This window comes from Physella acuta, unplaced genomic scaffold (assembly GCF_028476545.2).
Source record: "Physella acuta isolate Inbredline_101_S28 unplaced genomic scaffold, ASM2847654v3 ptg001587l, whole genome shotgun sequence".
In the NCBI taxonomy this organism is placed as follows: domain Eukaryota; kingdom Metazoa; phylum Mollusca; class Gastropoda; family Physidae; genus Physella; species Physella acuta.
The window spans coordinates 176,873-190,837 of record NW_026733101.1 but is presented as its reverse complement, the minus strand read 5'-3'; the positions used below and the strand labels follow the sequence as shown (position 1 = coordinate 190,837).

Sequence of the window (13,965 nt, the reverse complement as noted above, 5' to 3'; positions counted from 1 at the left end):
AATCGATAAAATAAAACAGTTTGAATTAACAAATGATGAGGTGCCAAAAAATTCAAGAATAAATAAAGGCACCCGTAACTCCCATATCTTCATAACAAGCGTTTATAAAACATAGCGTTTAATGGTTGAATGATTCTATTTAGCACTATAGAAAAACTACTCTAAGCATCAACAAAAAGAACCCCACGGGGAGCGACTTAAGGACTATAGAGATAAATCAACCAAGCAAGGTTTGGTTGGCGGTGGTGATTTAGACAAGCTTAACTCTATGTGTATGCCTGTATTCGTGTATGCGTGTATGTATGTATGCGTTTTGCGTGTGTAGTAATACACTACTATTTAAATAACTAAAGCGTGGATAGCTTCCAAAATATTAGTATTTAATTGATTTAATTGATAATTTAGTAGCCCACGCTTTTGTTTATTGTTATTTAAATAGTAGAGTATTATTATGTATTAAAAAAAATTGCTCCTTTTTAGTGCATAATCACACAAAACTTGTTACTAAATGGTTTTTATGCAATTTTTTTGGTGTCAATAACTATGGGTGAAGGAATACTTTATTTTATTGGCAGAAATCCATTTTTTTTTTTAAATTAATATAAGATATCTTTGAACCATTGTGACGTTTTTAAAATAGGCAACACTCTGGCCGGTTAAATCTAGTTTAATCTGGTATTAAGAAGTCAAGACGGCTAGGTGATTTACAGAATAGAAATCGTTCACCTTGAAATGTTCTTCTCATTAACCTTTTTTTTAAACTCCTGTTAACAAAAAAAAAAAAAAAAAAAAAAAACAATTCTTACCACACATTGTACATTTTTGTTGGCGCAATTAGAATACATTATTTGTAAGGTTAAAAACCACTTAAAGAAACGCTCCATTGCGTCTAACATCTTATTCATTATTGGTTGATCAAGCGATATTTTTTTTTTATAAAATAGTTCTTTTGGTCTCATTATATATATATATTAAGTGTTCATTCAATGTATTGTATAAAAGCCCTTTATTTCTTTTGAAATGTGACTGATTGATTCGAGGGGTATCATATATCATGGAGATAAATTGGCAGAGTTACTGAGCTAGACCCGTCCCCCCTCCACCCCCCCCCCCCCCACCCCCCACCCCCACCACCACCACGACACACACAGTCCTAGTTCGGTTCTAAGCTGTAGTTTTCAAATGTTAAAATTCGAAGGGCTGGCGCCCCGGCAGGGTGCGATTTTTCTCTATTTACAGTATATAAAATATAAATGTCGATTGAAGTCTGACACAGTTCATCCGAGTGCCATGAAACTTTGTGGAGGTGATGGAAATAATCCTGATAAGGATTCTACGAAACATAAATTTAAATTTTCTTATGTGCGGCCCCCTGGAGGGTGCGATTTCTGTCAATACATGGATTGGCGCCTAGAATTTCAGAGAGGCTATCTTACCACTTAGTATCCGTTGATTGGGCTTAGCGGATAAAGGGTTCTATTGTATTCAGCGGTAAAACTACAACAGACACGGCGCCCCGGCAGTTGCGTGAAACGAAGCGCCCCTGGTTCCCCAGTGAGCACTATGGCGTCTACGTTCGTTAAAAAAAAAAGCCTATTGACCAAAGACACGAATTGCAACAATAATTGTTGACTAAATCGAATAAGGCACGTCCTCCGGCAACCCGGGGTTAGGGTGCGATTTAGCGCCACTGGCTATCCTATGAGAAGTATGGTGCATACGTTTTTCTTTTAAAGAGAGCTGTAGGCTGTTGATACTATGGTTTAATATAATCGTTAACTAAATTGAATTAGTCACGTCCGCTGGTGCCCCGGCAGGGAGTGATTAGGCACCCCGGGCTATCCCTTGAGCACTATGGCGCATACGTTTGAAATAAACAGTGCGATAGAATATGGATCAGATATAGTAGGTTGTGATTTGATGAGCGCTATGGCGTACATGTCCGTTTTAAAGAATGCGATGGTATGTGGATAAGTTGATGTATTATAGTCTTTTATAAAATCGAATCGTTTTAAATTAGCACTTTATAATATTGACACGGTGGCACGGGAGGGTGCGTTTTTCTCTATATACGGTATATACAAAATAAAAGTCGAATGCGAGTCCGCCGGCGCCCAGGAAGTCTGCAATTTGGCGCCCTGTGCCATCCTATGAGCACTATGGTTTTAAGGAGCACTCTACAATATTAACAAGTCGGCACGCGACATTCGATAGTTAAACCGAGCCTGGGCCATACATGGGCGCCCTTCTTGTAATGTAATAGGTGGGTTACAAGAGCGCTCTCTACGTCCCCGACACTTAGGTTGTGATTGATTAAAAGTGAAATTACAGTGAGTTGTGAACGTACACTCAAGGTGTGCTGAGCGGTAGTAAAGGTAAACCCGTACCCCGACAAATATGAATAGTTTCTTCCAAGCATCTCTTCGAGAGGGGGGGGGGGAAGGCTCAGTCCCCCGGAAGAAAGTCTACCACCTCCCCCCCCCCCTGAACGAAATGGAACATATGTGTAGAATATATATCCTTCTACCAGTGTCCGCCCCCCCTCCCCGGAAAATGTTGTCCGCCCACCCCTCCCCAAAAAAATATCAAATACCCCTACAATTTGACTCCCTGAGTTATCCCGTGAGCGTTATGGCGCCACGTAAGTTTTAAAGAATGTGACAGACTATGGATAAGAAGTAGTATTATAGTGGATTACTACATTGAATCAGGCGCGTCCGACCACGCCCCGGCACGGTGCGATTTGCGGGTACGTTGCATTGAAATCGTACTTAACAAATTTTGCAGTTCAATCTCTTTTTACCTCGAAAAGTATGGTCATCTAAATAAAGTGAACCAAAAGTGGTCTAGAGTGACCGCGGCCTTATATAAACTATATATTTTTAAAGCGCATTAATCACTTGCAGATTTGAAATGTTGATATTTTGTAAGGAGATAGCTCTGATGCCGTAGGCAACTGAAAAAATGCCAGATTTTCAGAAATGGCATCTTAAATGGTTAAAAATTAAACGCTTTTAATCCTCAATTTTAATTGTTAAAGGTAGCCTACGCAACAGCGTCAAGAATTCAAACTTTTAATTCCCCTCGCATTTTGACAAAAAAAAATAGGGCCTACTTTAAAATTGTGACTAAACGGTTTGTGTGTGTGCTGTCAGAAAGTAGTAAACACAGTTATTTCAAACTAGCCGTCTAGTAGATTTTGATATTTTTCTTGAAAGACTGTCTTTACTATTGCTTCCTTTCTTTGGCATCCTGTATTCTGACGTTATCAACAGTAACCTTGCTATGTCTTTTAATTTATCATAAATATAAATATAAAAATAAAATCCTTTGCAAAAACAGGTTCATAAAATAATATTGTATCGAGCATTGCTGACTTTACATCGTTACTTTAATCATAGGCAATAAATACATTTGTATAGTCGTCTTTCTAACGCGACTTGTCAAGGCGCGCACGGTTCAATTGTTATAGCGGAGACAAAATCGTCGAAATTTTTTAGTGCGGAACATGAAGAACAATACATAGTCAATGTCGAGACTTGACAACTGAAGTGGGCCCAAAATTATTCCAATACCTCCCGTGTGGTGCTTGTGTTGGTGGTTACTGGTATAAACCCGTAACCAAACGCTGTTGCCTGGCAGTGTTGCTAGCGGTTACGTTGAGTTAAAACTAAGATAAATTAGCCCGGGCACCGTCTAGATCCACATTCAGATCCAGTTCGGTGTCTGCTGAGGATGGCGTCGTGGTGGACAGTTGTCTTGATTCTCCAGATTGGTGAGATTTTTGTTTTAAGTCCTACTCATTTCAGTTCTGCAGAATCATCTCTTAATTTTCTGAAGTTTTCTCCAAGAAGAGCATTTACATAGACACTGAAGATGTGTATATTTGCCTTATTCAATATCTTATTTTGTTTGATCAGACCATTTCGTCTACATTATTATCAAACTGTTTACCTTCTAAGACTCTCTATCTCTTTGTTGATTCTGTCTCAATATTTACAGATTACAAAGTAATATATTTGGTACTATAAAGTGTATTGTGCTCAAAAATACAAAACTAAATTTTAATAAATATCTTGAATAGAAAGAATTTTTAATGAATTACTATGTGTTTACAATAATTTCAATATACCTGAATCAAAATTGTTTAAGATTGTACATTAATGGGCTGCATGCCTTAAATTATTTGTAAATACATATTAGTAGAAGTATAATCTAATATATAAAGCTCAGTTCTGTATGTAACGCATATGTTTGTCGTTGGTCTTGGATGGATTTAAGTGTTAGACAATTATCGTGCGCATTTGTCTAAATTTATGAGTTAACAAATTACTATTATATGGGAAATAATTTTCATTTTTCAAATTATAGTAATAATTGTCGGCATGTTCATTAAACACAAGTTTTAAAAAAATATCATCTTTTACAACAATTCTAATTATGTCTTTATTTAGTCCTATAGCACTTACTTCCCTTTGATAAATTAGGAAAACACAATTACTTCCCTTTATAAAACCATTGCATTTTGTGGAAAATAATTTACTTTTTAATTACTTTGTTTTGGTGTTGGGAAAAAAAAATTACATAATTAGCGGGGATTGATCAAGTGCAAATGTTGTAGGTATTTTACGGATAAGCTTGGAGTATTATAATTGTTCATCAAATTGAAACAGGCGCGTTCGTTTAAGTGAGTGCAAAAGACTATGAATAAGTTGGGGTACTATAGTCGTTCATTAAGCTAAAACAGGTGATTCCGCCCCGGGCGTTTATGTTCGCGTTAGTGTTTTCTTTGTGTTTAGGTGGGTTTGCGTTAGTGGTTGCCTTTTGATTTGGTTCGTTTTTGTTCTTTCTTTTTTCGTTTTTGTTTGTGTTTTTTTTGTTTGGGTTTGTATTTGTGTTTTTGGTTGGTTTTGCATTTGGATTTGGTTTGTTTCGTTTGCTTTTTCGTTTTTTTTGTTTTTTTTTTGTTGGTATTGGTGTTTGTGGTTGGGTTTGTTGTTAGGTTTTTGTTTTCGTTTGCTTTTTTGTTTGTTTTTTCTTTGTGTTTGTATTGGTGTTTGTGGTTGTGGTTGGGTTTGTTCTTAGGTTTTCGTTTTCGTTTGTATTTGTAATTGTGTTAGCGTTATGTTTGCGTTTTGTTGTTTTGGTTGGTTGTGGTTTGGGTGGGCAATGCCGGGTGTATGATGATTACTAAACACACAGGTAATGGTCTTTAACAGAAAGGTTTTTCACAGAAGCCAGAGCAGGGCCTGGCCGGGACGGCTAGTCTAATATATAAAGCTCAGTTCTGTATGTAAAAATACATATGTTTGTCGTTGACATACTTCTATGGATTTAAGTGTTAGACTATTTACCGTGCTCACAGTCTAAATTTATGAGTTAAAAAATTACTGTTGAAAGTGTTGGGAAATAATTTTCATTTTTCAAACTGATAGTAATAATTGTCGGCATGTTCATTAAACACAAGTTTTAAAAAAATATCATCTTTTACAAAAATTCTAATTATGTCTTTATTTAGTCCTATAGGACTTACTTCCCTTTGATAAATTAGGAAAACACAATTACTTCCCTTTATAAAACCATGGCATTAGTCGAAAATAATTTACTTTTTAATTACTTTGTTTTGGTGTTGGGAAAAAAAATAATTACATAATTAGCGGGGATTGATCAAGTGCAAATGTTGTAGGTATTTTACGGATAAGCTTGGAGTATTAAAATTGTTCATTAAATTGAAACAGGCGCGTTCGTTTAAGTGAGTGCAAAAGACTATGAATAAGTTGGGGTACTATAGTCGTTCATTAAGCTAAAACAGGTGATTCCGCCCCGGGCGTTTATATTCGCGTTAGTGTTTTCTTTGTGTTTAGGTGGATTTGCGTTAGTGGTTGCGTTTTGATTTGGTTCGTTTTTGTTCTTTCTTTTTTTGTTTTTTTTGTTTTTTTTGTTTGGGTTTGTATTTGTGTTTTTGGTTGGTTTTGCATTTGGATTTGGTTTGTTTTCGTTTGCTTTTTCGTTTTTTTTTTGTTTGTTGGTATTGGTGTTTGTGGTTGGGTTTGTTGTTAGATTTTTGTTTTCGTTTGCTTTTTTGTTTGTTTTTTCATTGTGTTTGTATTGGTGTTTGTGGTTGTGGTTGGGTTTGTTGTTAGGTTTTTGTTTTCGTTTGTATTTGTAATTGTGTTAGCGTTATGTTTGCGTTTTGTTGTTTTGGTTGAATGTGGTTTGGGTGGGCAATGCCGGGTTTATGATGATTACTAAACATACAGGTAATGGTCTTTAACAGAAAGGTTTTTCACAGAAGCCAGAGCAGGGCCTGGCCGGGACGGCTAGTATAATATGAAACAAACAAAAGAAAATAGAGGATTTTAGTAGATACATCGTGAGCTTTCTGGTTGTTTTTTTTTTACGGTTTGCTTTTTAAAAAACTTTTTTTTTTTTTTGCTTTCGTATGACTTTCATTAATTGTTTAGTGGGTGGTTAGTCTGCCGCACATATGGGAACATCTGCAATATTTTTTGAGGCAACTCGATTTTGAACTAGTTTCTTCAACTGTTAGTGTAATGTAAAAGCCTTTTTTTTTAAAATCTGTACAAAAAACAGTGAGACAAACTCAACAGAAATGGGGGTACGTACTTTTCTATTTCAATACAGTAATCACAACTAACTGTACTGTGCACACAATAGTCACATGATTGTAAAAAAAAACGCGAATTCGATTTTACGTTAGATACTAAATGACTTTCCTCTTAGAGTTAATTTGGCATGGGTCTACGACAAATCTCGAAAGACATTTGCGAGAATGTCGTTTAGCCGAAGGCCGATTTCCCGAATACATCAATGGACACATGCCCGAATGCGAGAAATACCTGAATGGACACTTGTCCGAATGCGACAAATACCTGTATAAACACTTGCCCGAATGCGAGAAATAGCTAAATGGACACTTGCCCGAATGAGTCAAATGCCTGAATGGACACTTTCCCGAATGCGACAAATACCTGAATGGACACTTGCCCGAATGCGACAAATACCTGAATGGACACTTGCCCGAATGCGACAAATACCTGAAAGGACACTTGCCCGAATGCGACAAATACCTGAATGGACACTTTCCCGAATGCGAGAAATACCTGAATGGAAACTTGCCCGAATGCGACAAATGCCTGAATGCACACTATCCGAGTGGGGCAAATTTCCGAGAGCCACTTGTTATGCGCCATTTACGCCGTTGACTTCGATTTCAGCCTGCTTTTTTTAAAATTTGTTTCCATAGCCTTTGCCCAACCAAGAAAAAACTGCAACGCAGCAGTAGTTTGATTTTAGAGTTGTATCCCCTAGATGAGTTGCTGTCCCCATCTAACGAGTTCCATCTGCCGGGAGTTCGAACTCGGACGTATCGGTTCAGTAACCATACCGACTCGACCACGCTGACTAGATAACATATTAAATAACTCCTTCCCACAATACCCATTTACGTGTCAAATGCGAATATCGCTGAAAGGTATTATACGTCAGTCAGTTAACTGTAGAACCAGTAGCGTACGCAGGGGGGAGCAGGGGGAGCGACCGCTCCCCCTCTGGCCATTTTCAGCAAAGTGGCGCCTTTTTTGGAAACTTTTTAAACTCAAAGTTTTAAACAATGATTTTTTGTTAACAAATTATTTTTAGTCGCCACATCTATGTAAATCACAATATTTCTTTTCATGCAGCAATTAAGCAGAATTGTACTAGTCTAGTAGCGTCTACGTTTACAACACGTATTAACAGCTGTATCAAGTTTGTCATTCTAAAAATAACCATTACGATGCATTGCAATTTTTAAAAAATCTCTACGGCTAATACCACTTGGCAAGAGGGGTGTTAAGTTTAAGGCAACTGTATAATGTATTTGCTTAAGAATAATTGATCTAGAAAATATTATACATAAATCTTCACACATAATTACTCTATATATACAGTTTTAATCGTGTAATTAATTAAAAAAATTACAATACAGACACAAATACAACTGATGTGGCACCTCTATTAAATTTACTTATGGGCAAACTGCGTAGTGGTGGGGAAATTTTGACAAGGTCAACAACGTCATCACGATGAAGTAGTAGTATTATGACAGTTTGGGCGTAGTGATTACGATTACAAATTATATGAAACAGTTACAACCCCCCCCCCCCCCCCCCCATGGATTCTCTGTAAAAAAAAGTTTTGTCACAATACCACTGCTACTTATTTAAATCTATTTCTGAATCAGTATATATGTGTAATTGAATATGTATGTTTAGAACAGTCATCTAAAAACTGACGCTATATTCACTCTGAGTTGGTTATCTTTCACCCCCCCCCCCCTCCCCCACGCACACCTCACCACCACAATTGTGTAGAGCGACATTAATGTCACACCTAGGTGTACACTGGGTTGGATAATGACCTAAAGTGACCGGACAGTGGTGAATGAAGTTGAACCCCCCCACCCCCCAACCCAACCCGAACTGATCTGTTAAGTATATTTGGAAAAACGCGTAAAGATGTACCAAAGTACCGTGCCGCCAGAATCATAGCTTTTGGAACAGGTAAAACTCTGTGAATATTGTTTTTGCAAATACCAGTAAAAAGGTGTGTGATCAATACAGTGATCGAGCCCATACCTGATCACTATGTTAAAAAATGATCTTTTAAGAACACAAAAGCAGTAGTTAATGAAAAGATGTGTGATCTGAACTAAAGACCGATATTTTAGTTAAATGTATGCTATTATTCCGAATGCTTTTCTATTTTATTTAAAGCGTGTTTTTATACCAACTCTGATTTAAAAAACTTTCATTATGCTGTAATACTTTAGCTTACTTTATGATAATAATATATTTAATTCTGATTGTAGACCAAAATCTTTTGTAAACACGAATATTGTTAAACAACTTTATGACATTCTTAAGTAATAATTGATTTGTTTTGACATTTGTAATTACATATGTAGATATATACATATTTATATTAAGAGCGTGATTATTTCCCCTATTTCGCTTGTCTTAATTAATGTCCGAGGAATTATTATGTAAACATTTTTTTTACAAGAATTACAAAACAGAATGTGTTGCCTTTATTGTTTTTGGTTCTAGTGTATATATATATATATATATATATATATATATATATATATATATATATATATATATATATATATATATATATATGTTTAGATTAACACATTTTTTTGTTTTGTCGGCCTACATTGTGTGTTTTTTCTTACTTCTACAAGTGCTTCTTACAATTTATTTTACATCATAGCGAAGTAATGACATACAGCTAGTAATTATATATGTATATATATATATATATATATATATATATATATTGTATATATATATATATATATATTGTATATATATATATATATATATATATATATATATATATATATATATATATATATATATATATATATATATATATATATATATATTGTATATATATATATATATATATATATATATATATATATATATATAGGCCTATTTATATATATATATATATATATATAATACACGTATATAGAACGTGTTCAAAATTCGGCGCCTTTTTTTGCTCATTTCGCTCCCCCTACACCGAAAACCTGGATATGCCTCTGTGTAGAACACAACTTAAAGTAATTTAAATAGAGAATGCAATTACATAATTATGAAGTTCCATTTAGAACACCATTTGTGGGTAGAAGCATGCACTTGAATGCAGGGGAAAATGCTAAAGTATGTGCGAAATAATAAAGTAATCAATTAACAATTAGCTCTTTAAAAATAGATTTGACAATAATTAAAAACATATATGAAACGGTTAAAAGACAGCGTATGCGACGAAAAATTATGCGGTTACGTAGCGCTTACAGCTACGTCACCAGTTCTAGTCATAGATCGCTGACTCCATCTATACAGCTTTATGTTTTAGGTTACGGGGTCCAAATCTATGGATTGCGAAGGGTGTTAGGCCAGTTTTTACTTTCTCGTATATACGTAGTATAGAGAAAGTCTTGTAATCGTGCAAAAAAAATCGAGATTTTTACAAATCTCGACTTTTTACACCTCACTGATACGGAAAAATATAATTTTGTAATCTTGTCCGTAAGTCTCTGTGTCTGTGTGTCTGTGTATGTGTGTGTAAACACGAGAACTTGAGTACCGTTACATCTAGGTTGATGAAATTTCATATATAAGTATTTTATCAAAATCGTAGATCCGTTTCAACTTTTGAACGATTTCCGATAACCGGAAGTGGTAATTTTTCAACTTTGAATTTTTCAAAAGCCTATAACTTGAGCATTATTTCAGATAGATAAATGACATTTTACATGTAAGTAAAATATCTAATTCTCTACCTTTTATCAAATTTGAGTAATTTCCAATGACCGGAAGTAGTAATTTACGCCATTTCCGATTTCTCAAAAAGCATGTAAATTTATAAATTACTAATAATATTCCGCACTATTATGCACATTTTGTTTTGGCGTTCGCTTGGTGCGTAGTTCTTTTTTCTACGAGATTCTATTCTATTTTCAAAAGTTTCAGTAATTAAAAATCATGTCTATATTCCGAGTTATATCAGAATATTAGCCGTCCCGGCCAGGCCCTGCTCTGGCTTCTGTGAAAAACCTTTCTGTTAAAGACCATTACCTGTGTGTTTAGTAATCATCATAAACCCGACACTGCCCACCCAAACCACAACCAACCAAAACCAAAACAACAAAACGCAAAAATAACGCTAACACAATTACAAATACAAACGAAAACAAAAACCTAACAACAAACCCATCCACAAACACCAATACAAACACAAAGAAAAAACAAACAAAAAAGCAAACAAAAACCTAACAACAAACCAAATCAAAACGCAACCACTAATGCGAACCCAACCTAAACACAAAGAAAACACAAACGCGAACATAAACGCAAAGTGCTCACAGTCTAGCCCGGGGCAGAATCGCCTGTTTCAGCTTAATAAACGACTATAGTACCCCAATTTATTCATAGTCTTTTGCACTCACTTAAACGAACGTAGGTGCCAAACCAAACCAAATGAACAATTATAATACTCCAAGCTTATCCGTAAAATACCTACAACATTTGCACGTGATCAATCCCCGCTAATTATGTAATTATTTTTTTCCCAACACCAAAACAAAGTAATAAAAAGTAAATTCTTTTCCACTAATGCAATGTTTTATAAAGGGAAGTAATTGTGTTTTCCTAATTTATCAAAGGGAAGTAAGTGCTAAAGGACTAAATATAAATAATTTTCAGACATAATTAGAATTTTTTATAAAAGATGATATTTTTTTTTAAATTGAGTTTAATGAACATGCCGACAATTATTACTATCAGTTTGAAAAATGAAAATTATTTCCCAACACTTTCAATAGTATTTTTTTAACTCATAAATTTAGACTATGAGCACGATAATAATCTAACACTTAAATCCATAGAAGTATGTCCACGACAAACAAACTTATTACATGTTACATACAGAATTGAGCTTTATATATTAGATTCGAGAAAATTTGCAAATAAAAGTATTTAAAAAAAAAAAGATTCGAGAAAATTTAGGGGGGATCACTCCCGGTTTATTGTTTTTTTCTAGTTCCGCCACTGCTTTGGGTCAGTAATTAAATGCCTTTCTGTATGTTTTAATTGAAATAAAATCATAAAAATAACATTAAAAGGAATACATTTTTTATGTCTTTGTGTTTGCACTGCGATCGATGATGATTTTTAATATTTCATACATGAACGATACGATTGTTGACTGATATTTCATGCTATTTAACTTCCTCTAACAGGTGCATTATGGGAGTACACCCATGCCACTTCGTGCACGGCCGTTACCAAAAACACCTGCACGCCGACTCTACAGGTAACTGGCACGTGCACTAGCGAGGTATGTGACTGCAAGAGTGGTTTCGTGACGACTCGGACGGGATGCAGTGGTGAGTAGATGTGTTGACGATTTTGTTTTGAAAACTCACCCGGTCCGGATGATAAATACTAAACCTGAATCCTGTGTCATCTCTACTCGAAATTTTACACTGTCTTCAAGCGTATTCTGATAAAGATAGCAGACTATATCATTTTTTGACTTAAAGGTGCTGCCAGTAAGACGGATGTTAGTGATGTAAAGATGATGAAGATGGTGATTATGATGGTTGTTGTTTTGATGACATGATAATGGTGCAGATATTGGTAAAGATAAAACAACGATCACGATCATCTTTACCATCTTGGACCCGTAGTCTCCTAAGACGTATTGCTGAAAATGTTTTTGTTATCATTATTTGTAATATTCAATCCTCTGTTGTGTGTGATGAGGAAAATATAACGTCGTCAACTCGATTTGAGCTTAAGACTTATTAGAATGCTATAAGCCATCACAAAATCTGATGTCAAAAAAAAAATGTGTTTGCATGGAAAAAAAAATAATTTAACATTTTTATACTCTTAATCTTTTTTTGCTAATTTTTTTTTTACTGAAAAAAACACATTGAGATAAAGAAGCGCACATCATACTAGACAACTTCGATTTATATAGAATTTAATATTAGACTTTTCCGATGGTCATATATCACTATATAGGCCGAAATAATTACCATCCCAACCCAACACGATACATTTAACTGAATCGGTAAAGTTGAAGTACGTTTTGAGAGGATCATTCACATTTTCGCGCGCACCTGTGATGGGGAATGGCAAGGTCGGGTGGTTCGTTCAAACTCCACGCCTGTGAAAAGGCGACCTAAAGGGAGGTTTAAATTTCAGTTGTTTTTTTTTTTTGGAAGTCTAAAACAGAAGACCCGTTTATACCGTGTTTGTGTAGCATCGTTTTCTTATTAAAACAACCTTGATCCAAAATTACTTTGATATTATGTTTTCAAAAAATAACAACTAAGTTGGTCTTATTTTTTTATCGTAGTATTTTGTTTTATGATTTTATATTTTAAAAATAATAAAAAGATTTGTTAAGTTATGTTGCTGATTGTTTGTCAAAAAACGAATGAAATGAAATAATTTGTTTTCTACTTTTTTTTAAGGCTCGATCACACCAAAAATAGATATTGTAGCGATAAGTGGGACATCAGAATATCCAGGTAATATATATCTGCATTGATGTAGTATCATTTACAATACTCAATTACAATAATATAGGTAACTTTCAGGTTAAAGTATTCTTTGAAGTTAAATCTTTACTGCTTTTTTAAAAAAAATTTTTAAGACAATGTGAGCTTTGTTCCAAATTTCTTGTGAGAAGAAAAAACAATATTTTTTACATTCTAAAGGAAATGGTGAAGTGCTTGAGGGAGGCCCTATAACACTGAGATGTAACCCTGACTATGGTAACGGACAATATGTTTGGAAAAAAGGTACCACGGAACTATCGAATAAAAACAACAGGGATTATGTTGTGGCAGCTGCAGCTGTGGTTGATGCAGGATCATACACGTCAGTATCGTCTAGAACTATGCAATTTATGGGCAATAATAACAGTAATAACTTATAATGTATATATTTAAATATAAGATTAATATCATGAATTTGTCTTCACTAAAGGAGGACATAAAAGAGAGATCAAAATATTTTAATATTATATTAGCTCTAATTATTTCATTGTTTCGTTTTATGTGGGTTTTTTTGTTTGCTTTCAATGGTGTTTTATTTAATGAATTGTAAATATTCTAGTTGTAAAATCAAACTCACCACCAATGACTTTGAGACGGCAGAAAGCTCTCCTGTGACAGTAACGGTGGTTGCAAGTAGGTTTTAGTAATATATTGACATTTACATAAGTAGTGATGATGGTGGAGTAAATGGTGCGATAAAATAAGTTGACCCCGCGAGATAACCTTCTGATTTCTACCTGGAAAAATGTTATTGTTGTATTTTGATATTTCAGGCGCTGCGGGTACTTTTGCGATTGCGCCTAAGGTTCTTGGCA

The 13,965-nt window shown here is 34.7% G+C and overlaps 1 long non-coding RNA gene across 1 annotated transcript; it reads left to right on the top strand.

The window, feature by feature from the left end:
• Positions 1-3,693: 3,693 nt before the first annotated feature.
• On the top strand, positions 3,694-13,125 carry LOC131929058 (uncharacterized). Its single transcript, XR_009383884.1, has 3 exons — positions 3,694-3,775; positions 11,819-11,965; positions 13,064-13,125. It is a non-coding gene; the product is annotated as an uncharacterized LOC131929058 (long non-coding RNA).
• Positions 13,126-13,965: the final 840 nt, after the last annotated feature.